Here is a 25,728-nt window from a genome sequence, read left to right on the forward strand (position 1 = left end):
ATTAAGGAGGGAAGAAACTTGACCACAGGTTTTAGTTTAGTTTTCTTAGTTACAAAATAAAATTTAAAAATTGAGCATGCATTTTTTTGAATGCTTAAGGACTAAGTCTTTGTTATTTCTAGAGTAATGAATGTTACCTGTTTTTCCTACAGTGCCTGCCTCTAGGTCTTGATATGTTTGCTATAGAACACAGGAAGTAAATGACAATAACTATTTGTGTGCAGCTCCTTTGCATCCTTTGCTCCCAAGTGACTGCAACTGGTAATTTTAGAGCACTATGCTGAAATTCGAATAATCTAAGATAATTTAAAATGAGTATCATACAGTGCTTATGAGTGAACAAAATGTATTTTACAGCACATATTTTTCTTCCATTATTATTTCAAAATTGGTTTGTTTCTGGGCTAAAAAAGACTCAAGTAACATATTGGTATTCTGGTTCCATGAAATCTTAATAGGTATTTTTTAAGAAAATAGATTTTAGGAGAAGGAATTGAAAATTTTGGGACAGTGCATATTGCATAAACAACTTTATATGGTAGTCTATAGTATACCAGTTTTCCTTATGAATGTCCAAAAGGGTAGTGTCACATATTGGATTTTCTACAAATATGCAACTCTAAATCTCTTTTCAAGTGAAACTTCTTGATGATTCCGCGGTCATGGAATATTCTTTGGGAAATACTGGATTAGTCAGTCTTAAAGCTTCTAGGAAGTGAAACTAATGCCAGTTTTGGATTAGAACCAATCTCTAGTCAGTGCACAAAGTAATCCCTACACAGATTGCTGAGCTTCTGTTTTATTAATAATCTCTACTTATCTTGTAAATAATTTTTCAGACTCATTCATGCTAAAAACAAGAATATCAGTTTAGAGTATATCATTAGGCATTAGAAAAGAAGTATCTAAGCTTTATGTCCAATTTTGGAACTTAAAGCTTTTTGCTTCTTAAAAAAAAATAAGTTTGATTTTCTTTTGGTGACCCTGTGATTTTGGAACACACAAAGGCCCAGCTGTTCATCTCCTCCTACAGGTTCGAAGTCCATGGATTCTTTACTTACCAAGATTTGATACTAGATCTTCCATCTCTTCTGTAAATTATATACTATGTGATCCCACATGAAGACTTTTAGGTCATTAAAGCACCATTAGTATACTGAGATAGTGACATGATAAATAGATCTTACATAAATAGCTTTACTTTTGTAACTCACATTTCTCTGAAGAAAATGATCCCTGCTCTACCTACCTCAAGGATGTCAAAAAATAAAAATGAAAGTAATGCATTGTGTGTGAAAATGTTTTATAAATTGCGAAACAGCCTACAAAGACAAGGAGCTTCAATAATGATAATGATCATAAGTCCCAACTGTACCTGATGGATTCTGAAAAATAGAGCAGCTTGTAAGTTAACCAAAGACAAAACATTCTCTGGCTCAAATACAAATTGTGTCAAGGCAAATGTTTACTTCAAAACATTATTCATTTTGGGAAAACACTAGAAGAGATAAGTAAATATTGATATTGATTTTTCAGGAGCCTCCTAAAAATGCAGAAATAAACTCTTCAAGAAACTATGAAAGTAAAACAATTAAGTGGTAATTTTTTTTGTCTTGGATTTATTTTTTTGGACTATTTTTCTTCTTACAACATTGGAAGAGCACAACTCCCAAAACAGTTTTTTTTTTTTCTCCAAGTTATTGCATTGTTCAAGGTAGAGTTATTTTGAGAGTGAAAATCTCTGAGGCATTGAAGAAAAAATACTGAAAGTGTCTCAATGATCAGAATGTTTCCTTCTTGGGAAAGTTCTATAGTACATTTAAAAGTACAGGTCAGAAAAAAAAAATAAAAGTACAGGTCAGAATGTGTCTATACACTCAATTTTGATTTTTATACAACTCCCTGATATTTCTACAACAGCTAGATATCTAAGATAAGAAAGTAGTTGAAGGAAATGTAAACCCAGATAATATGTATTTCTTTTTGGTGCCAGATAAAAACTATAAAGCTATGCTACTAAATAATATATTTTGAGGTTCATATACATCACATATTTTATGTGATCAAATCACATATGTTTTAAATATAATTAACATTTTTAAGGAAAGATATAGTTGTACTTTATGTTGATAAATTCAGACAATTACAAGTTAAAGATAAAAGAAAAATAATCTAATATCCATTTAAAAAATATTTATTTACTCATAAGAAACATAGAGGGAGAGGCAGAGACATAGGCAGAGGGAGAAGCAGTCTCCCTGTGAGGAGCCCAATGCAAAACTCGATTCCAGGACCCCAGGATCACGACCTGAGCCAAAGGCAGACACTCAACCACTGAGCCACCCAGGCAGCCCTAAAATTCATTTTTATCTTATCTAAAGCCCACAGGATTTTTTTTCTACCACATGAAATCTGTTTTTCTATAGAAAAAATGATCATACTGTACATGATCTTTCATAACTTTTCAGCACTTAAATATCTTTGTGGGTGTTTTTGTGGACATCCTAATTACACATCATAGTATTTCACATTTTCATAGTATTGCATTGTGACAAATATTATAATTTTTAGCCAGTTACAATTGTTGGACATTTAAGATCTTCAGTTTTTTCCTAGGACAAAAAGTACTTTGATGAACATTGCTAAACCTAACATATTTTTTACATTTCACAATTATTTTTTTCAGGTTCAAGCCCTGAGATGTGTAAATGTTAAACTTAGCCAAAATTTAGCACTTATAAAATTTTAAACATATTTCTAGAAATATGAAATATTTCTAGAAATATTTAAGAAAATGCAGCAATTTTCTCTCCAACATTAAGTGTGCAGATATGCCCTTTTGCCCATCCTCTTATCACTATGAAAGCATTAACAGACATATTTTTTCCTTTCTCAGTCTGTTAGATAAAAAGTGGTGTTTCATTGTTTCAGTTTGAATTTATTAATAATGAGGTCGAACGTCTTTTCATTTATTTGGCCATTCCTTCTCTCTCATGTGGAATGTCTTAATGCCCCATCTTTTCATATACTTTGTTTATATTTTTAAAGATTACTTATTTATTTATTGATAGAGAGAAGAAAGAGAGAGAGAGTACAAGCAGGGGGAGTGGCAGGCAGAAGGTGAGGAGAGAAGCAGGCTCCCCACTAAGCAGGGAGCCCAATGCAGGACTCCATCCCAGGACTCTGGGATCATGACCTGAGCTGAAGGCAGATGCTTAACTGACTGAGCCACCCAGGTGCCCCTGTTTATAGTTTTCTTTCTTTTTTCTTTTTTTCTTTTTTTTCTTTTTATATTTTTCTAATAGACACGCACATTTTGTAATTAAAGATATTTTCTCATTATTTGTATTTTCTACTCTAAATTGTTGTCTTTGCATTTGATGCATCGTTACTTGAGAAAATAAATTAACGAAAATTTATTCGAAAAGTTCCCATTTAATTCTGAAACTAACAGGAGAGCCTATTGGCATGGGATCTGAACCTTCCCAAGAAAGCTTGCTGCACTGAAATAAGAACTTTCCTAACTCTGTCTTATGTGTGGTTCCTAAGTGGTTGGTGCCAAGTGAGAGCAGCCATGCACACGTTTGGCTGAGTGTTTCTGAGTGAGATCTGAGCCCTCCTTGCAGCAGACTCCCTTGTACTGCTTGTCTACTGCTGATTCTTGGTCACTCTGCACCCGTTACATCCAGGATGGGCCTAGGAACCTGCATTTAATTTCTAGGTGTTTCTTATATGTACCGAAGTTTGAAAACCCCTGATTTCATCCATATTTGAGTATCAATCCTCACATATATTCAAGACAGTTCTCAAAAAGGACCTTTTGAAGGCTATTTTTTATCTTTAGTGCTCCTCCCTTTATGTTTGAAACATTATAGAAAAAAGCTCTCTTACATATTCAAAATTTTAAGAAGTTCAAGTAACTCAGCAGAGTGCTATCTCTTTGTTAGATGAGAATTACCCAGTGTTGTATTTTCTTTGGTCATTATGGTCTCCATTGTGTCTGAGGTTAAAATAAATACTCCGTTTTAGAAAATTCCATTGGTTTACATTGCTGGTATAATTATCTACCTCACTAAGATACATGACATTGTGGCTTTCATCTTTATTGTAATATTGTTATTGCATACTTATCACTTGTTAAAAACTACCACAAATCATTTGGGAAACTGGGAAGGAATGAAAATAAATGTTCTATATTCAAGAAATCTGATGGAACAGTATCTTCTCTGAAACAGATCAGAAAAATATCTTTTCTTTCTAGTTGGGCTTGAGGTCTCCAAGGCAGAGAATAATACAGCAGGTGCCAGATTCTTATGTAGGTGATAGCTAACACTTTTTAAGTGCTTATTACATGCTAGGAACTGTGTTAAACGCATTTATATTTAACCCTCCCCTATATTATTTGATGAGGTTAAACACCAATAATTATTAGTATGCCTTTTCACAGATTAGGATAGCAGGCATGGAAAATTTAACTTCCTCGTGGTTACAAGCAGGTTGATGGTTGAACAGGATTTGAACCCAGGTCAGTCACGTGGCTCTAGAACATGTGCTGTTTTTTTTTTTCTTTTTAACTTTTTTAAAAAAGATTTTATTTATTAGTGAGAGACACACAGAGAGAGGCAAAGACATGGGCAGAGGGAGAAGCAGAGAAGCAGACTACCTGCAGGAAGCCTGATGTGGGACTCGATCCCAGGACTCCAGGATCACACCCTGAGCCAAAGGCAGATGCTCAACCACTGAGCCACGTAGGCATCCCTCTTTTTAACTTTAAATAAATCTTTATTTCACAGAAGTTGTCACATAATTGGATATTTCTCTACTTTTACACAATTATTGTTTCTCTCCACAGAAAGGCTGCTTCTTAACTTTTCATCTGAGCAAGCACTCACTAAAATCCTGATTTGAACAGAATAATAGTAAAAATGTCTCAGTGGTTTAAGTTGAAAGCAGTACATTGGTACATGGCTCTTACATTCAGTTTATCAGGAATGTATAAATGTCTTTATTCAAAAATAAAAAATAAATTATCTGTAGGCATGGACAATAATGGAAATAAACCATTGTATGTTGTCAACTGAAACCAGTAACTGGCCGTTGGAGTGATTTTCTTTTTTTCTAAGCTTTATTTATTTTTAGAGAGAGAGAGAGCATGAGTGGGTAAGGGTTGGGAGGAGAAGGAGAGAAAGAATGTTGAGCAGGTGTCATGTTGAGAGTGGAACGTAACATGGGGCGGGATCTCACAACCCTGAAATCAGGACCTGTGCTGAAACCAAGAGTTGGAGGCTCAGCCACCTGAGCATCCAGGTGCCCCATGCTTGTAGTGATTTTCTTCAACATCAGCCATCCTTTTCTTCAGTCATTTCCTTCAGCTGACTTCTCTGAAGTTAGTGTTGAGGAGTTATTATTATTGTTGAGTTATTGTTAAGGAGCTCTGCCTCTGAGTTTCCTCTCACAGTTTATTAATAATGGTAAAGCACAATTCTAGTAACCTACCTTCCATGCAACCTTCCATACCACCTCCCATTCTACCCATTCTATGTGTTCCAGTGTCCTTCTTTTCTTTAGGAATTCTGATGACTGCAGCTACCGCTGTCACTAACAGAGGTCACTCCAGCAGCATCCAGTAAAGCAGTTCTTAACCTTTAGTTGGATCATTGATTCTTTTTTCTAGCACTTTCACAAAATCTCTAAGCACAGCATCATAACAGACTTCTGAGGATCTTTGCATAATTTTCTCAACTATCATTAATCCTTCAACATCTGCATTCTTAGCACTGGTCACTAAAATAATTTTGAGTGTTCTCTTAATAGTTTCTATTTCATTTTTTTGATCTTCATTAGCTGGAGTTATTGATTCCAAGGCTGGAATGCACTGAAGCAGTGTTCAATCCCTTCCCAGAATAATGTCTTCTTCAACAGCAGCTCATGTAGCATTGAGGCTATCTCCAACTCTTTCTTTCTTTTCATTCACTTAAAATCACTTGTCTCACTAAATTTCAGTATAGTTATAGTTACTTCATCTGAGAGTTTTGCCAGGTATTCTTTCAACTTTTCATATTCATCAGTTGTGATATCTCACTGCTTAGTGATTTCTTAAATATGTTTTTCAGCTTGAGCCTTGTCACCTTTTCCTTTTAAATGCATGGCATCATCTTTGGTCACAATGATCTCTCCCACTTTTCCCAAGTCATGAGGCTGAGGATCTTCAAGATTTAGAGTCAGTCCTTCTCCAAACATTGCACCAGCAATAGCATTAGTCACACCGTCGAGCTGGTTCTACTGGCACCAAAACCCAGAGCTTAGACTGCTACCGCTTTAAGACCAACTTTTAGCCTATTCAAAATGAGTATGCTCGGAGTTTCTCCTTCAACATCTGTAGCAATTATGACTAAAGGCTCATGGTGAGCACTGGCAATTTGAAGAGCAGGTACAATGGACTGGACTCTGGAAATGTTCTTTTCACTCAATAGAACATAGGCATCTTGGAATTCACATTTCTGATCTTTTGACATATTAATAAAGTATGCAGAAATATAACCTTGATCAAATCTCATGCCTTTAATAAACCATACTTGGTACCTTATATCTTGAGATATGAAATCAGTTCCAGTGTTATTACTATCTGATTGTCACCAAGTCAAAAAAGCAAAAGATTAACTGGAATGGTGTACATGCCCATAGCGTAGAGAGAATAAGGTTGCATCTCACTGTAAAGGCCCCTGAGAGGCCCTTTATCCTGGGAACAGTCTGAGGAATTTGTGTTAGAAAGTTGTGGCCCATCTGCTATTCTGAAGGGACATATCCCTGGAGGATGACCTAAACACAAATGCCTCAGGAGAGGAGCAGGCATTCCAGGTGGAACAAAGCAGCTTGACTGGAGGAGGCGCTGTCTACATCAAGGGAACCGTAATACAGAAGATGGCCTAGAGAAAGTATCTCTGAGGAAATCACAAATACATCCAAGAAGGAAATAGAAACTCACTCAGCACCTGCTATGGAGAATGCTTGGATGCTGCTTACAATTGTACCAGCCATGTCAGGCTTTGCTGTCCTTCATGAATCTTCGTTTCACCAGGTCTGACCTTGAGAGTCAGAAATAGCACTGTGAGCACTGTGAGGAAGGAAGGAGGGAGGTGAAATGAGTCATAGAGAAGAAGCATTTTCAGATTTACTAGGTTGGGAATAGTGCATGCCAGGGAGAGGGAAAAAACATTGTATATTTTTTATGATGAAGAAGTGGATTCCTTCTCTCTCTCTCTCAACTAAAACCAAAAGTAACATTTATTTTCCCAGAGTGGCAGGAAAAGCTAAAAAACCTGAGGTGATTTTCATGCTGGTGCAGGGAGTGTGGAGATCTTCACCTACAGAGGTGTGGAATGGGACGGCAGGAAGACAGGCCCCTTTCTGAGTTTTCCCTGACCTAGTTCAACAACAACAACCAACAAGTGACCCTGATGTTGTCACAGTTAAAATGTACATATTTTTGAAGACCCCTTAAAGAGAACTGATATTAAAAATTGTGATTCCAGTGATGTCATGGGGAAACATAATCACCTATTTCACTAATCCATGGAACAGGTTTAAAATTTCCACAGAAATATCAACAGTAAAATTATATAATATATGTGGAAAATGTGTAGCTCACTGAGCAGCACGGTAGAGTTCATTAATGTTTGTCTTTTTCCTTAGGAAATAGGGTATTTTATTACTACAGAAAGAAAATGGAAGAAATTTTGTTATGCCAGTTTCCTGTATTTTAGGAACCAAGGAACTAATTATGAAATCCTTCTATAAGCCCAAGTATGAAACTCAGATGTAGCCTATAGTTTTGAAGAAATGTTACATGAACTACTTTTAATCTTATTTATATTTTCCCTACAGAAGCATAAGAACACACTTTATAAATTTCCCCTTCTTTGGACTGTTAGAAACTTGGTCCAGAAGCCAGAAGTGCTATGGCTTTGGAATCATGTCTGCTCTCCTTAGAAAAGATAAAGGCAAGTCCACCTATCTGTGAAGATCTTTGATTTGAGGGAACATAGAACTGAAATTGACTTTATGCACTACTTTTTATAGAGAATTAGATTAAAAAAGCCCAATATCTAAGTCTGGTTTGTTCTAATTTAAAAGATAATCAAAATATCTTCAACACTGTGGGAGGTCTCTCAGTAAACACGGATTTATATTTAGCACAATTTATTTGAAAATCAGAAAGGCTGCCCAAATAGTCCAAACATTAAATTATTTCAATTTTAGAGGGCAGATATTACTGAGAAGTAATAAAATATTGCCAGCCTGCATAGGCAGCTCATCACCAGTAAGATGAAAAGACCAATTATGCCTCACACGGACAAATGTTGATTAAAGGGTGGACTTCATAACTGCCTGGCCAAGTTTGAGGCTGTAATAACAGAGGAGGGGGAAGGAAGCACTTAGCACAACACCAAAAGCTGCAAGGAGGAGTCATCTGATGAAGGGGGAAAGATGGGAAATTTTAAAGAAAATGTCAGAGGAAATTGCCTGGTGGTAAGAACTCTACTTATGTATGACTCTTAAGGAAATTGTCTTCTTAGAAAATTGTAAGTTCTCAAAATCTCTTAAATAAAAAACAGACCAATCCAAGCATTCTGTAGATCAAACTTGGTATTCTCAAACTTCAGAGAAATTGTTTTTATTCATCACGGCTCCTCATTCTTCTGAGGAAGACTCAGAAACTGTGTGAGTTTGGGTTCGTACAGGGTTCCAGAGGGTAACTCAACTTGCTTGCAGGTTAAGCCTGATAACATGAAGGTGAAGCTAAGTCCCCATCAAGTGCTTACTGAGTAATTTTGTGTGTGAATAATTACATGTAATTTCAAATGAGATAGCATATATCAGATGCATTATACAGGCAAGGTTATATGATGCATAATAAATGATATGTAACGATCTCTATGTATTCATTAAGAATATATTGAAATGGACTCAGTACCATGCTGTGTATAGGGAGGATAAAAAAGTTGTGTCTAGGCTACTAGGGAGGCTCTGGAAGGTACTAAGAGAAAAAAATAACATGCATGAGAAAAAGTTTTTAAATTACATGATGCAGTATGTAATTAAGTACCATACTATGTAACACAGGATTATTAAAGTTCAGAAAAAAATAGATGCAGTGAGAAGTGGAAAGATTTTCTGGAAAAGAGGGAACTTGAAGTGGGACTTGAAAGATGCATAAGATGTGGGAATCCAGAAGTTGAAAGGGAAGAAATTTCAAGAAAGAGAAATAGCAGCCCAGAGGTTCAAGGGAGGGAATGGCAGAGAGATTGGATTAGGGAACCAGTGTAGTGGAGCCAGATTTACTAGATTTGAGTCCCAGCAACCCATCTTACTGGTGTCACCTAAGTCTTATGTGATGGTTCTGTGCCACACTTCCATTGTCAGTAAAATGGAAGTAACATATTTATTAAAGAGGCTATTTTGAGAATTAATGGGTTGACATATATAAAGTACTTATATCAGGACCCAACACCTAAGAGGTATTCAACAAATGTTAGCTACTATTACTATTATTATATTGTTGTACACTGTTAAAAGATGTGATTTTCATGTCTAGAATGAAGCCACATTATACAACAATGGTAGCTATTTGTTACAGATGGAGCGATGGACACTGTGCTCAACATTTTGATTACATTTTCTCTTATTCCTAACAACCACTCCCTAGAGAGAGGGAGAAGGAAATATCATCTCTCTCACTTTACAGCTGAGAGAGTTGAGAATTAGAGAAGCAATTTTCTTGAGAATTCTGCAGCTAGTAAAGAACAACCAAGAGATGCAAATTGTATTCTTTAATGGCTGCATTACAATGCTTGAACTTAAATGATAAAGGGTTCTGACATTGAGGCAGGAGTTGGTTCAAGTTTAGTAGATAAGTTCAAAGTGGAAAAGAGTTCAGATCTAGGAAAGCAGCCTAGCCGGTGGCAGCTGGAATACCCTAGGAAAGGTGAAGTAACTAAACTTCTAAGATGGCAGCCTTGAAATCTGAGAAAGAAAAGATGGCTAAGACTTTCTCCTGGGCCCTGAAAGTGAGATATGATGATTTTGACTCTTGGTCTTGGAGCCCAAATGATTAGGAGAATGGTAGCTGCTGGAGCGCTGCCTTGGAGAGAGGATACAAGAGGGACCTTGGCTCCTTACACATAAGGCCAGGGCTGACAGAGTCTCTTTGTCTCTGTATGTTTTGTAGTGTTAGTTGGGCCCATCTCCCAATGCCTTCATGAGATTGGAAATTAGCTTTCCTGGTACTCTGTGTTGGATTTCACTCATCCGTTGGGAGCTCTTGCTTACATTTTCTAAGCTGCTTGCTGTATGGAAGTCATTTAAGGAAGATCGAATTAGTCCTGGAAGACAATAGTTGCTCCTAATGCAGTTGAAAGTTCACTTTTTTGTAGCCTCAGACCCTTTACGAGCAAGGAGTAGAAATAAACATCATGGTTAATGCACTTCAGCAATATAAAAGGTTTCTACAAGGAAAATGCTAACAGTAAACAGTTTATATAAAGCAAAGATAAATCATAATGGAGTGGTAATTTGAGTTTGTATTGTACATCTCCTCAGGGAACCCCTAGTGCTCTAAAGACACTATCTCATTACTACCTGGAGTACCTCTGAGAAATATGCAAAAAGCATCATTTTCTTCAATTTTTGCATAAGGACCTAAGTCACAGGGGATTAATGTGGCTTGTCATTATATGGAAGTGGATTACTCATATTCTTGGAAAGGATTGTCTCAGTGAATTGGTTGATTTTCTCATGAAATTAGTCACTCAATCTGAGGGAAAAAATGTACAAGTCAAGTCCCCCCAGGAAACAAGCAAGCAAACTACACTTTTACATATTTCCATACCTATTCTGGCAGCCCTCTGGACTTGTTTGAACTTAACAAATGCCACTAGAACTAGAATACAGTTTATTGACTTTATCCATTAAAATAACTCACCACATATTTATTGGAACATTTTTGATGAGAAAGATGAAATTCCTGTCACTTTCATTTTCTTTAAGGGAAAATGTAGGAAGCCTGCAGCTTCTAGACAAATGTGTGACAGAGTGGGAATGGAGCACCCCACTCTGCACCCAGAAATGATGAATAAAGAATGATCAGTCACTTCCTTAGGATTTCAAAGGAAATTGTGATGGAGCCCACTAACTCTTTAGGCATGCTGTTCTACAGAGCACCCATCACTGCTGCACTAGAGAGTCTGACCTAACTGCTTCTCTGCCCACTTTTCCCATAATCCTCCCTTTCTCCAGAGAGGTGTATAGACTTAGAAATCACTCAGTCTGGAGCATAGTTCTAGAAGATTCTAACGCTTGTCTTTGGTGATCTTTTTGGGTAAGGCTGCATAGAGCCACTTAGCTCAGTGTGTTTGATCTTTTATGATATCCCACATTTTTATTCCTCTCAATTGTATGTATTGCTAAACAACCTATTCTCCTGTTAATTCATTTGCAAAGGAAAATATGTTTTTTAACTACTGAGTATGACCTTCTTTATGGATACAGATCTCTGGCAATGATTAAGATTTGTTCTTTATTTTTAAAAATTTTTATTTAATATTTTTTAGAGAGAGAGAGAGAGCGTGTATGAGTGGGAAAGGAGTGGGGGACAGGGTAGAGGGATAAAGAGAGAGAGAGAATCTCAAGGAGGCACCACACTCAGTTTGGAGCCTTACACAGGGCTCCATCTCAGGACCCTGAGGTAATGACCTAAGCCAAAATCAAGAGTCAGATGCTTAACCAACTGAACCAACTAGGCACCCCAAGATTTGTTATTTTCAAACAGTTTCATTACCTTGACCATATTTCTTTAGATATATATTTCAGTGTTAGGAAAGGGATATTTGGATTATAAGTTCTCATTAATGGTCTGTTAAATCATAAAACATGAACCCTTGCTTTCAGCTGCCAAGTGCTTAGGAAACATTGATTGTATTCAGTAATGAATGAACTATTTTAAAGTAAATGAGGACCAAATTGAACTTTTTTTTCTTTTTAAGATTTTATTTATTTATTTTAAAGAGAGCAGAGTGAGAGAGAGTACAAGTGAGGATGGGGGCAGAGGGAGAGGGAAAAGCAGACTCCTTGCTGAGCAGGGAGCCCAATGTGGGGCTCAAGTCCAGGACCCCGAGATCATGACCTGAACCAAAGGCAGACGCTTAACTGACTGAGCCACATAGGCGCTCTCAAATTGGAGTATTTATCACCATTCTTTTTTATGCATGACCTCCAATAGAAATCTACACACAGTCATCTATAAGGTACCGTTTCTGACTTGAAAAATCTGAGAAAGTTGGGCATTCTAGTGCATATTTATGTTAATGTGAAGCCCTGTATAAGCCAAGAAAGTAACTGAGGTATTTGCTGATCTTGGAGATTGTCCAAATATTGCATAAAGTACCTGTGCAACTGCCTTTTCTCTAAGTGAGCACTTAGCTAGTCTGTTCTTGTACTTGTACTGCTCAGTATCTCTTGAGAGTCAAATATTCTTCTGTCTGTATCAGAATTTAATTTGCTTTGCCACATTTTTACTTTAAAACCCAATTAACATTTGCTTTAGCTCATCTAGCTCTTCCCTATCAGGACTCATATCAACAAAGGTCTTTGTTATTTGTAAATTCTTTAACTATACAAATCATTAGATATGTAGATAGGCTTATATCTTTCTTAGACATTCCATAAAACATGTACTCCATCTGATGCACACAGATGGTATTAAGATGAAGGCTCTTTGTTAGCTCATTGTCATTTTACTCCCATTACCAAACTTGAAATTTTAAAATATATTTTAGTGGAGCCACCTGGATGGCTCACTTGGTTAAGTGTCCGATTCTTGATTTTGGCTCAGGTTATGATCTCAGGATCAAGTCCCATGTCATGATCCACAATGAGCATAGTGCCTACTTAAGATTCTCTCTCTTGCTCTCCCTTTACCCCTCCTTTCCCTTTCTTTCTTAAAAAAAAAAAAAATATATATATATATATATATATACACATACATACATACACACACATACACATATATACATTTTAGTTATGAGAAGAGATGTCACATATCTTCTATCTACATCTTTTTACATGCTTTTGTTTGACAAGAAATATGAATGGGCTTCTCACTAGATTACATGTGTTTACCACAAAAGAAAAAAAAATCAATGATTTTTATATGTTCTACACACACTTGAAACTGGCTGAAATTAACAGAATATGAAGCTCTTATTTGTTTTAATACTTTTTATTGATATATCATATCACAGTAAAAATATAACAGAAATATCAAGTGCATTTTTGTCTTAGAATTTATTTTTAATCTTAAAAAATAGTTTAACATTTATGAGCTTTGAATTTATTTGTGGAATGCATGAGGCCTCCTATTTCTCTACATCCTAACCAACACTTGATCGTTTTTTGGTTTTCATTTTTCCTCCCTCCCTCCCTCTCTCCCTCCCTCCCTTCTTTCCTCCCTCCCTTCTTTCCTTCCTTCCTTCCTTCCTTCCTTCCTTCCTTCCTTCCTTCCTTCCTTCCTTCCTTCCTTCCTTCTTTCCTTCCTTCCTTCCTTCCTTCCCCCTCCCTCCCTCGCTCCCTCCCTCTGTTTTTCTTTTTTTGTGATAGCTTTCCTAATGAGTATGAAGTTTTCCTTAGCTTTTGAAATCAAAGATTTTAAGTGCCAGAATAATTTATGAGAGATTTGCAAGAACAGTATTTTTCCCTACAAATTTCAACACAGTGAATATATGTCATTTATTCCAATTATTCTAATATGAGTTAGTAGCAATTGCCTTAAATTGCTTCTGGTATAGAAATCATACCATGTAGAAATATTCTATCTAATAACATTAGATAGACACATTCTATTTAACTTATCCCCTTGTATGAAGAATATTTATTCATAATTACTACAATTAAAAAAGTATAGATAATTATCTCCCTAAAATCTTAGTGAGGTTTATGAAACCTTCACAATTTCCCAAGAGCAGAGAAAATACCTTTGATTTAGCTTAGAGAAATACAAAAACTTTGATTTGATTCAGAAATGTCACAAGAACTTAATTTTCTTCTATTTTTCTACATTTTCCATGAATAAATGCATGTCACTTTATTTTGAGGAAAAAGTGTCATGCAAATAGTGCTAAACTTTAGGATCTGGGCTAATATGCATTCTCTTCTTTTAAAATAATGAATAGGTCAAAGTGAATAATATCTCGTAGGGTGTTTGGTATTATTCTATTCTAAAAAAGAACTATTTCTTTTTTAGGCTGCTATCAGCCTTAGGTTTTATTTTTCAAAAATACTCTGAAATCTAAAATACATTAGGGCTTCAAAAAAATCAAACCAAATTTTACATGACTAAACATTTCATATTTCAGAAAATGTCACCAAAGAACAATGTTTCACAGATAACTGAAAAAAGGAAATTGTATGTAATAAATAAACATATTTCAGAATTCAGGAGTGAAACTATGGTTATTCCTTGATAAGACAATCATTTGAAAAATAAAGATGTGATATTATGACCAGATAGTGTGATAGTTTAAACACTTAAATTGTATTTGCTTTGATGACTTCACTAATGCATTCATACATTAAATATTTATTTTACGTATATGGTGTATTCAGTACTAAGGTAGGATCACACAACCAATTCTTTGGTTTTCTAATTGTAGCATTATTCAGCCTTTAAAACAATCAGATTTATTTAAAAATATTTTATTTATTTATTCATGAGAGACACACAGAGAGAGGCAGAGACATAGGCAGAGGGAGAACCAGGGTCCTTGTGAGGAGCCTGATGTGGGACTCCATTTCAGGACCCTAGGATCACAACCGGAGCCGAAGGCAAATGCACAACCACTGAGCCACGCAGGTGCCCCTAAAACAATCAGATTTCAATTTAAAGAATGGTTTATACTTTATAAACTAATTATAATCATAAACAAAATTATAAATTATAATCAATTATATCAATTATATCAATCAATTATTATAATCAATTAACTGATTCATTCCACAAATGTATACTTATTTCCTACTGCGGACCCGACCCTATGTTCCATGTTAGTGAACACAAATGATAAATACAATGTGTTTCCTTCCTAGATTGTTCAAAGACATTCATTATTAATTGACTTGGGATCAGTGCACTAACTCAGAGGATAAATCCTCTTTTTTTTTTTTTTTTCCATTTTCAGTTAGTTCTGTAAAACTTAGGCTAAGGAATTAAAAGAATCTGTTCCTTCACCTTTAAATTTCAATTCACAAAAATTATACATATTTTCCATTTACTCCCTGAATTCTGTGCTGAATTTACCACTCTCAGAAAGTTTTGGCATGAAATCAAAATGAACTAGGATCTTCAGCATACTCTGAATCAGTCTCCAAATAAAGAGATCATTGAGCTTCCAAATGATGTTTAAACTCATTATCCTCCAACAGGGAAGCATTAAACTATCATCCCCTAGAAACATTATTACCATGGAACATCTGTAAACATCAGTACGTGGTCAGAGATATTGATGAGATCCACTTTTTTTGGTAAATTTAAACATACTCAAAAGATGATGAAGAAAATCAATGAACATTTATCAGTAATGAGACAGAAAAAAGATCTTATAGTGTAAGCCCATTTTGTAGGATAAAAAAACATACCCATAAAACTACAGAATTACTTATAAACATATTAGGATATGACATTAATCTAAATGTGGGGATAATGAACATGGCAATAGAAATTTCCAGTCAAGTACTTCTGAGTGTTTGTATTAAAATTAAGCCGCTAAATTGTGATACATTTAAAATGCAACAATGGGTGTAAATGATAAACTGGAGGTAGTTTCCCCATAGATGTCCTGTACACTTGTAGAAATAAAGCCAGTAAGACATTAACAGTCAATTTTTCTTCTTAAAGTCTGCCATATACATAGACCATCCTCAAAATGCTACACCTTGAAATATTTCAGAAATAATTCCTGCACATTTTTGGAACTAAGGAAATCAGGACAGTCAAGGTAACTGTAACTGGGACAGACATGTCCCAATGTGTACTCTAGGGCTCAGTTGTAGGGGATAAAATGAACTCTGTAAATTTAAAGTGTTAAAAATAAATAACACAATTAAAGTGTTTATACATGAACATAAAAAGTATAAAAAAATAACATGACCACAAAGTGGCTCTATGAGCAGGCCTGAAAAAAATCATTCAAATTATAGGAATGCCAGATGTATATTTCCAATCATCCAAATGATCAATCATCATTTGAATTTCTAACCCAGATATTGGAGAGCAAAGCCCCAAGTTCTAACAGTTTTGTTGTCAATGAAAGTATAATAACGATCCCATCCCTCATCTTGCACCTTTGTTTGTTTTCCTAAGAGCAGATGATATAAAAAGTTCTAATAGTAAGAAGGGAAATGTCTAAATTTTAGTCATATTGAATTAAATAGCTATACTTTTTAACTTCTTGAATACAGTAACTAGCAATTATTACATAATTTTACATACATTTAACCAGAGGAAATGTAGAGTAGAGATGATATGCTCAGGAGTCAAGCTAACATAGATTCATAGTCCGATCCTGCTACCTTTGATGCCTATAATCTTGGACAAATCATTTAATCTCTGTAAATTTTCATTTTCCTGGCTGCACTTCATATAAGATCTATATAGAAAGCAAACTGAGGATGGCTGGAGGGGTGGTGGGTGGAGGGGTGAGTTAAATGGGTGATAAGAATTAAGGAGGGCACTTAAAAAAAAAGATTTTATTTATTTATTCATGAGAGACAGAGGCAGAGGGAGGAGTAGGCTTCCTGCGGGGAGCCTGATACAGGACTCAATCCATGGATCCTGGGATCACAACCTGAGCCAAAGGTTGATGCTTACCCACTGAGTCACCCAGGTGCCCTAAGAGGGCACTTCTGATGAACACTGGGTGTTGTATGTAAGGGATAAATCACTAAGTTCTACACCTGAAACTAATATTACACTGCATATTAGCTAATTGGAATTTAAATAAAAACTTGGGGGAAAAAAAAAAGACCTATATCTTAGGACTGTTATAAATGGTCAATTAAGTTACTTCTTGTGAAAAGCTTAATAGGACTTCCCACACATAGTACTTTTCCAACAAATGTTAGCTGTTGTTACTGATTATTATTCAATTATATTAGTTGCTAGTGAAAGCATTGCCAGTGTGTATGGTATAACTAAATACAGTGTGGCTTCCAGCCACTTCTAACATACAAACAGCAAATAAAAGTATATGAGAAAAAAGAGACCAGAAACTGTAAGCTGTTCATTCTCCTGTAAAATTCAATTATCTTATTTGTATTTTACTTTTAATTTTCTCTACTATGAACAAAGAAAAAATGTAGATTATGTTGCTGAAGAAACTCCAAAATAATGCTATATATTTTAAAATATTAATGTCAGTAGTCTGCTGAATAAAATAAAAACTAATTTGAAAATTAAATCAATAGTTTCTCCAAAGAAATCAAAAGAACCTGAGTTACCCAAGAAAATTTCTGCTGTTGAAATGAAGGCACTTAAGAGGTTTGTGAATAGAACTTTTAATAATCACACACCCCAGGCCATCATGGAAGATAGACAATACCTGGAAGAATGTAATAAATGATGTTGTATTGACAACATCCGTTGAAATGTCCCTTATGTGAACTCCAGTCTTTTTTATTCTCTGATGAATATCTCTGTGTAAAAAAGTCTCAGGTTTCACTCTGTTCTTCCCTGTTGCTGCCTTAAAAAAGGAACAAGCTAGCTATAAACAATCAAGTCGACAGATGCCTATGAGAATTATGTTGCTCTTTACAAGTCACTCCCAGGGCTTCTTTGGAAACTTCTGACTTTCTGCCCAGGAGACTTAGGCTGATTTTCTACTTTTGGCTTCTTATCCTGTCACTCAATGGAAGAAGGTATTAGAAGGTTACCACCGAGCTGAAATTGAAGTCAGCTACTGACCCTACTGCATGAACCTTTCATTTTGTTCTCTGGGCTAGGTCACATCTTATTTCTCCATCGTAAATTTTTAGTGTCTATTTGCTGAATTCCCATTCAGTATTTCAAATCAATTTCCCAAGGGTTTCCTGGGAAAACAAGCCCAAAAGAACAAAATTTGAGCTGCCAGTCATGAACTTACATAGCTTACCTTTGCAAATAGAAACAATTCAAAATAAAGGTACAAAAGCTTGGCTAAGAATTTCAATTTTTAAAAATACTGTTTTAAAAAAGTCACAAAATCTACTACTCCATTAAAAATGATCATAGTTAAAAAAAATGATCATAGTTAACTTTTAATTCCCACAGTTACCCTAAGTTAGCTAGTATTGCTAATAAATCAATAGTAACAGTGGAGTTCTTATTTTCCTGGGTAAATAACATGTGAATGAGTATTTAAAGGCAGTAATTTATGTCTTCTCAACTGTTCTATTGTAGAAATGCCAAGGACTTTTCAAAGCTTAATGTCAAAGTGTCATTATCTAAAACTTGAGATAAGAGTTTTATCACTTAACATGTGGGGAGAAAAATCCTTAAATCTATTTTCATTGTAAGTACTTAATCTCAGAGATCTCATACTTCCAAAAATTCATGCAGTCCTGGCACAAGGAAGCAAATAATAGATCCCCCATTTTGGAGCACCAAATTAGCAGGAGTAAGTGGCTTATCTACAGTTCTCAGTATTATATGAAATTAGCATTGATATATGTCTAGTAAATACCACTACCAAACATCCATTGTTGACAGCTGGTATCCTTTATGACTAGATTTGATTCCATACTGAATGGTCCATATCTGTGCCATAATTATTGTTAAATATTTTGAATACTATAGATGGCTCTCTTCCTGATTCTATGATTTCGTGGTGGGGGCCAGTAAGTTGCAAATGTATTAGCACATGCATTGTTTCTCATTAAGATGATCCAATGAACACCAAGAGAAACGTTGTCTTCTTAGAAGAAGTACAAGGCTAGGAATTTGCTGGCCTGAACTCTGGTCCTATTTTTGCGTTAGTTAAATCTTTGCCCATAGGTAAGTCGCTTAATGCTCTCTGCATGTCACTTTATCTGGAAAGTGTGAGGGTTTGAAGAATGTTTAGAAAATTTAAGAACTATAGAGGTCAGAGATACTTCGACTATCCCTTTCATTTCCTAAGTTATATTTTTATATTTGGTCATTGGTGAGATAATAGTCAAGAGATGGAGTTGGGATATTAAGTGTTCCCCCCCAACAGACAAACTGGGAAAGCTTAAAAAAGATGAAAATAGAGAGATTGGTGTTCTGGAGGAAGCGCAGGAAGGAGCTCCTGGCTCAGTCTTTCTGAAGGTGCTAATATTTCCGAGGGTACATGGTATCTTCTTTGGAGGTATCTGAATATAATATCCCTTAAATATTATTTGGTGAGTTTTTCCTTACGAAGCAAGTGCATATCCTAAGCCCTTGAGAAATTAGAGAAAGAAGGTGAAGGTCAGGTTATTAAATATTTGGTTGAAGTTAGTACATCAGGACTAGTATAACTGTTATAAATTACCCCAGAGTAGATATTGAGCTAGTATAACTGGTATTAAAGTACACTAAAGTAGGCATTCTTGACATAAAAAAAAGTATAGATGAAAAATATCAGAAAATCAAATGATTAGATTGTGGAAAAGTTTACGTTTATTTGATCCATTTTTCAAAGTAATTAAAAAGTAGAAGACTTAAATAGACTTCTCCCTTCCCAGTCACCACCAAATTTGAAATTTGGAATATGACATTTGATGTTCAGGTGAGAATTAGGGGAAAACAAAAGGTGATATTTCTTGACCCTTGAAATTTCTCCATTACTAGTAAAGACTTCATAGAGATTTTACTGCTTCTATTTTATTAGAAACTCCTTGATCCAAATAATTTATTTATTAATCTGATCTGTCATTGGTGCCATCATCCATCTGTTCCCATGTGATCATATTATATGTAGTTCAATTTAGAAATACAGTTGTAAACATTAAAAGCACTTGTGGTCTCTTCTCAAGAAATAATTTAATCACCAATGTGGAACTGAACTCATGGAAAATAATTTTTTTATTAAGTAGAGAGACCATAGGCATTTTTCATGATTATTAAGTTTTATAATCCATGATGAGTTTCTGGTTGTAAGGTGGTAAATGCACTTACTATGAAATGTAAAACTGTTAAGTATTCAAGAATATAGAACAAGATGTAGTAGAGAATAAGCATTAAGTAAACCTATTCTGACCTTCTGTGAAAAGCAGTTCCTCTGAACACAGTCTCAAGAGCCCTGTCTAAACCACCTATGAATAGAGCTATAAATCCCCAGGTACTGGTATGTGGGGAGCTGGAGGTATCAGAGTATACACAACCCATAGGCCATCTTTACTGTTGAAGATTTACCCTTAGGGAGGAACATTGTGTAAAGATCATATACCACAGGACACAGATGTGGCTTTGTTGGTTGGTTTGTCTGTTTGTCATATATGAGTGTTGACTCTTAAAATTTACGTGTCAATTTTGATAATCCTTTGCTGTTTTCTCTTTTTTAAGTTGTTCACATATGAATTACACTAGTAAAAGTATCAATGTTAAACCTTAATGTTCTCGGGATTCACCTAACTTGGACAGTTGCCCTATTATTTATGTTGACTTACAAATAATTTACATTATTTACATTGATTTATGATTTATATTTATATGGACCCAGCTTGCCCAATTTTGTTTAGAGTTTTGCTGGATATTTTTAAGTAACATAAAGGAGCTAGTAATCATTTACGGCAAGGAGTTATCTAATGCTGATCCAAACTACAGTACAATTTTCTTCAGACTACCAATTTGCTTTTCAAAAATTCATCCTTATTTTAGAGAGGTATTTTAAGAACTCATAGGTCTTATTAAGAAAACATTTGTCTGAAGTTCAGCAATTTCTTTCTTCAGCTTTCGTGTACTTTCCTTTCTTCTGCTAAATTTAAATAAAATTAAGATATTTTTTTAAATTGTGTATAGCTATGAACCTCTTTTTCAATCCATTGAACATTCTATCTGTACACATACAGAAAGAGGTGTTCAAAATAATGTTCACACAATTTTAAGTGATAGTTAATTTCTCAGTTTTCGATGATTTAAAATTTTAGCATCTCAGTCTTTTCTGTTGCTTGAATTTTTTCATAAATATGCATCATTCTTTCATCAAAATGGTTATTATTTATTAAAAATACAAGATATAATTACATATTTTCTTGCTGTTAATAGCAACTAAACTAAATTCACCTTGATATTTTCTTGTTCCAAAATGTAGTCTAAATTGCTACTGCTGCTGATTAACATCTTTGCGTGTATTGAGTTTTTGCCTGCTGATATCCAGATGACATGCACCTATAGAATATGAAGGCTAGAGTCTGTTCTAGGTCATTGGCCATATGTTCTGACTGGCCTTTCCCCATGTCCTTTATTCTTTCAGCCTTTTGGATATCATCCATGAGCGTATGCTTACATTTTAGCAACAAATACTAGGATGTCATATCTCTTTTTAAGTGAAGATTATAAACTATTTTTAGTATTAAGCAACTGCGATTCTGCTTTATTATTATGAATTTGACTTTATATCTATCTCTTCCACATATAAATGAGGTCATGCAATATTTGTCTCTGTGTCTCACTTATTTCACTTGGTAAAATATCATCCAGGTTCAAAGATGGTTAGTTACCAGAGACCAGGGTATGGAAGAAAAAGTGGATAAAAGAATGAGAGAAAAAAAAAGGGGAAGGAAGGAGAGAGAGGAACAAAGGAAGGAAAGAATGAAAGGGAAGGAATGAAGAAGCTTTCAGTCTTACATCCTTAGAACTGTCTTGCACTCTGCTGTCAGTGAGGCTTCAGAAACACAAATCTGATTATTTGGTTCTCTGCCACTATTTTTCTCCATGTTCTGCTAATCAAGTCTGTCTCAGGGCATGGGAGGCCCTTGGTTATTTGGATGTTTTACTCACCAGCTTCTCCCTCGGGGCTCCATGGTATGGCTGCTGCTTCAACCACCCTGAACTCCTTGCAGTTTTCTGAACATACCAGTCTCTTGTGTCTTTATGTCATTGCTTATTCTATGATCTTTGCTTAGAGCACCTGGCTTTGATTTATGTCCACTTGCCTTTTTTTCCCAGCATTTCCTTTAACCATCGCCTATTCTAAGATGTTTTCTGACCTTCTGTTTCTCAGGAGGAACTTATTTCCCAAGTATGTGTTCCCCCGCTGTGCTCTAGCATTACTTCCTTTGCAGCATTTATGTTGTTACTCACTTGTTTGTTCATTCGCCTGATTACCTCTCCTAGATTCCAATCCCCTTGTACACAGAAATTGTTTTTCATTTCTGTAAACCCCTATTTGCCTGCATATAATAGGTACTTGAAATATCTTTCTAGAATGAGTGAATGAATATGAAGAGATTCCCAAAGAAGTCTTGATAAGAAGAACAAAGCTGAAGGCATGATGTTCCTTTGCTTCAAACTCTGTTACAAAGCTGTACTAATTTAAACAGTATGGAATTGGCATAAAAATAGACACAAAGATCAACAGATCAGAGTAGAGAGCCCAGAAATACTCATGCATGCATATACAGTGTATTTAATTTAAGACACAGGAGTCAAGAATAAACAGTAGTGAAATGATAATCTCTTCAATAAATGGTACTGGAAAAACTGGATCACTATCTTATACCATAAACAAAAATCTACTCAAAATGGATAAGAAAGATACTTGAACATGAGACCATAAACCATGAAACTCCTGGAAGAAAACATAGGCAGTAAACTCCTTGATTTTTTGAATCTGATACCGAAACTAAAAGCAAAAACAAGTAGGATGACATTTACCTAAAAAGCTTCTGCACACCAAAGGAAACCATCAGCAGATTAAAAGGCAATATACAGAATGAGAGAAAATATTTACAATCCTTATCTCTGATAAAGGGTTAAAATCCAAAATATATAAGGAACTCATAAAACTCGATAGAAAATAAAGAAAAAGATTTAAAAAATGGGCAGAAGACTTCAAAAGAAATCTTTTCGAAGAAGACATACAGAAGACTAACAAATACATAGAAACATACTTAACATCGTTAATCATCAGGGAAATGCAAATCAAAACTACAATGAGATATGACATCATACCTATTGAAATGACTCTTTAAACACACACATACACACTCACAAAAGAAAAGAAAAAGAAATAACAAGAAGTGTTGGCAAGGAAGTGGAGTGAAGAGAATCCTTGTGCACTATTGATAGGAATGTAAGTTGGTGCAGCCACTGTAGAAAACAGTATAGAGTTTCCTCAAAATAGAATTACCATATGATCCAGCAACCACCAATCTGTTTTCTGTATCTATGACTTTGGTTTCATGTTTGTTTTTTAGATTCTACGTATAAGAGAGATCATACAGTATTTGCCTTTCTCCATCTGATTTATTTCACTTAGCATAATGTCCTCGAGGCCCCTCCATGTTGTTGCAAATGGCAAGATTGCCTTCTTCTTTACGTCTGAATAATATTCCATTGTGTATATAAATCACAAATTTCTTTATCCATTCATCCATCGCTGGACATGTAGGTTGTATTTCCATATCTTGGCTATTCTAAATAGTGCTTCAGTGAACATGGGGATACGGAGATCTTTCTGAGTTACTGTTTTCATGTTTGGATAAACACCTCGGGGTGGAGAGTGAGAGAAATAGCGAAAAGATGTCAAAAGATTTTTAAAAATCTGTTAAATGAATATGTTGGCTGAATTATCATCTGAGTTACCTCATTAAAAAAAAAACAAGAATGCATAATTAATCTTACTCATTTGATTTCTTAAAAATTTCTTTTCATTTGATTTTTAATCAATAATTATGTAGTACTTTTATCCAAGTATTTTATCATAATGTTCATGAAGTTAGGCATATTGAGAGAAAATTATGTCTACATTTTTCTGTTGAGGACAAGATCAGCTTTGATGCTCAGCAACTGAAATACAAATTTTTTCAAATCTCTCTCTCTATTTTTAATAGATTAACAGAAAAATCACTTGCTTATTGTATAATTCTCTAACAAGGCCAAAAAATAAATGTATTTCTAAAAAATAATGAATGGAACTTATATTGTTAATATTCTAGGATTTTTTCAGAATTAAAAAAAAGAAAATATCTATATAGAGAAAGAGAAAGTACTTTTTGATTTTCCAAAGAATGCTCTGGAATCAGCAAAGTTTGAAGGATACTTAATGATTGCCCACACCGGTTACGGCTTCCAACCCCAATGGGAAGGACTGGTAAGGTCAAGGGGCCACAGCAGCGCTGCTGACTTTGCTTCCCGCAAATAAAAATGTGAGCTCCACAACGAGGAAGCCGCTGGCTAAAGAGACAAAGCCCATAAACTCGAATTCTAAATGCACAGAGATGATGCCGGTGGTTCTCGGGGCGCTGTCTCCCACATTCCCTCTGCACCCATTGCACTGCGCGCGACTCTCCTCCAGGAAGAGTCCCCCCAAGCTCCGAAGGGCCCCGGGTAGGTGAGCGGGAAGGTGACAAAAAAAAAAAAAAAAAGGTACGTTATATTTGTGAATTTGAACTCATAATGACAACACTTAGATAATCTAAGGAAACAGAAAAAATAATAAAGAAAATAAACAGTATCTTAAAATGTTGGGCTAGATTCCTTGAATTTGCAGGGGATTCAGCATGATTTTTGGAATTTCTACAGCAGCATTTGAAGAGCTATTATGAGCCAGACAGTGAGAAAGAGGGAAAAAAGAACCAAAGAGGCAAAAGAGATGTTCCTTTCATTCTTAAGTTGTTTTCCTGAAAGTCCAGCATAATAGTAAGTATTTGTTTCGCTGGCCACACCTTATCGCAAAGGGGACTGAGAAAATGTAATGTTTTGGCTGGACACAGAAAACAACCCCAAATGATAAAGCTGGTAAAGCAAACCCTATCTTCAGGGCTCATCAGCGCCTGCTCTTAGAGCTAGGGATCTACCAAATGACTGACTGATGCTTGGCCACCCAGCACTGCTCCCCCCCCCCGCAAAAAAAAATTTACAAGAATAGATGAGAAATGATATTTCTTTGATAAAATGTAGTATGGTATCTGTAGAAGACTTTGAAATCTTGGCAGACATTTTCCAGTTGTGCAAAATTATCATATTACAATCCTCTGTGATAATCCACTTCACAGCTATAAAGCAGGAATAATAGAACAGACCTCTGAACCTGGTAGTAAGAATGACCTGAGATGAAGTATGGGAAAATGCTGGGAACATAGTAGGTATTCAAAAAGCATTGACTCTGTTCCATATGTTTATTTGTAGAAGCCCACCTCTGCTGGAGGGATGATGGCTATGATGATGGTGGTGGTGGTGGTGGTGATGATGAAGAATTTCTTTAATCAAAGGGTTGCTTTTGTGCCACTTCTCTTAGACAACTTAAAAATATATTTCCCTTTAAAGTTATCTCTAAGTTTGGAAAAAATGAGAGTTGTAAATGGTACCTGCATATGTAAAGACTGAAGTTCTACATTCGTCAAAGATAAAATAGATGCAAGTGATTGTGTCTTACCTTTCTTCTCCAGGGACAGCTATTACTGGGCATTTAATTGCTGGTGAAAGAACCATTCAGAACCTGATAACCAGTGAGCAAGGATGGAAGTGGGAGGAGGGAT

At 35.4% G+C, this 25,728-nt stretch overlaps 1 protein-coding gene and 1 pseudogene across 1 annotated transcript in view; one reads left to right on the forward strand and one right to left on the reverse strand.

Annotated features, from left to right (window-relative positions):
• ZNF804B (zinc finger protein 804B) overlaps positions 1-25,728 on the forward strand; it is a 494,306-nt gene that overhangs the window by 334,701 nt on the left and 133,877 nt on the right. The gene's annotated exons all lie outside the window — the stretch shown is intronic.
• LOC102153442 lies at positions 5,453-21,367 on the reverse strand (annotated as a pseudogene).

This window comes from Canis lupus, chromosome 14 (assembly GCF_011100685.1).
Source record: "Canis lupus familiaris isolate Mischka breed German Shepherd chromosome 14, alternate assembly UU_Cfam_GSD_1.0, whole genome shotgun sequence".
Classification (NCBI taxonomy): domain Eukaryota; kingdom Metazoa; phylum Chordata; class Mammalia; order Carnivora; family Canidae; genus Canis; species Canis lupus.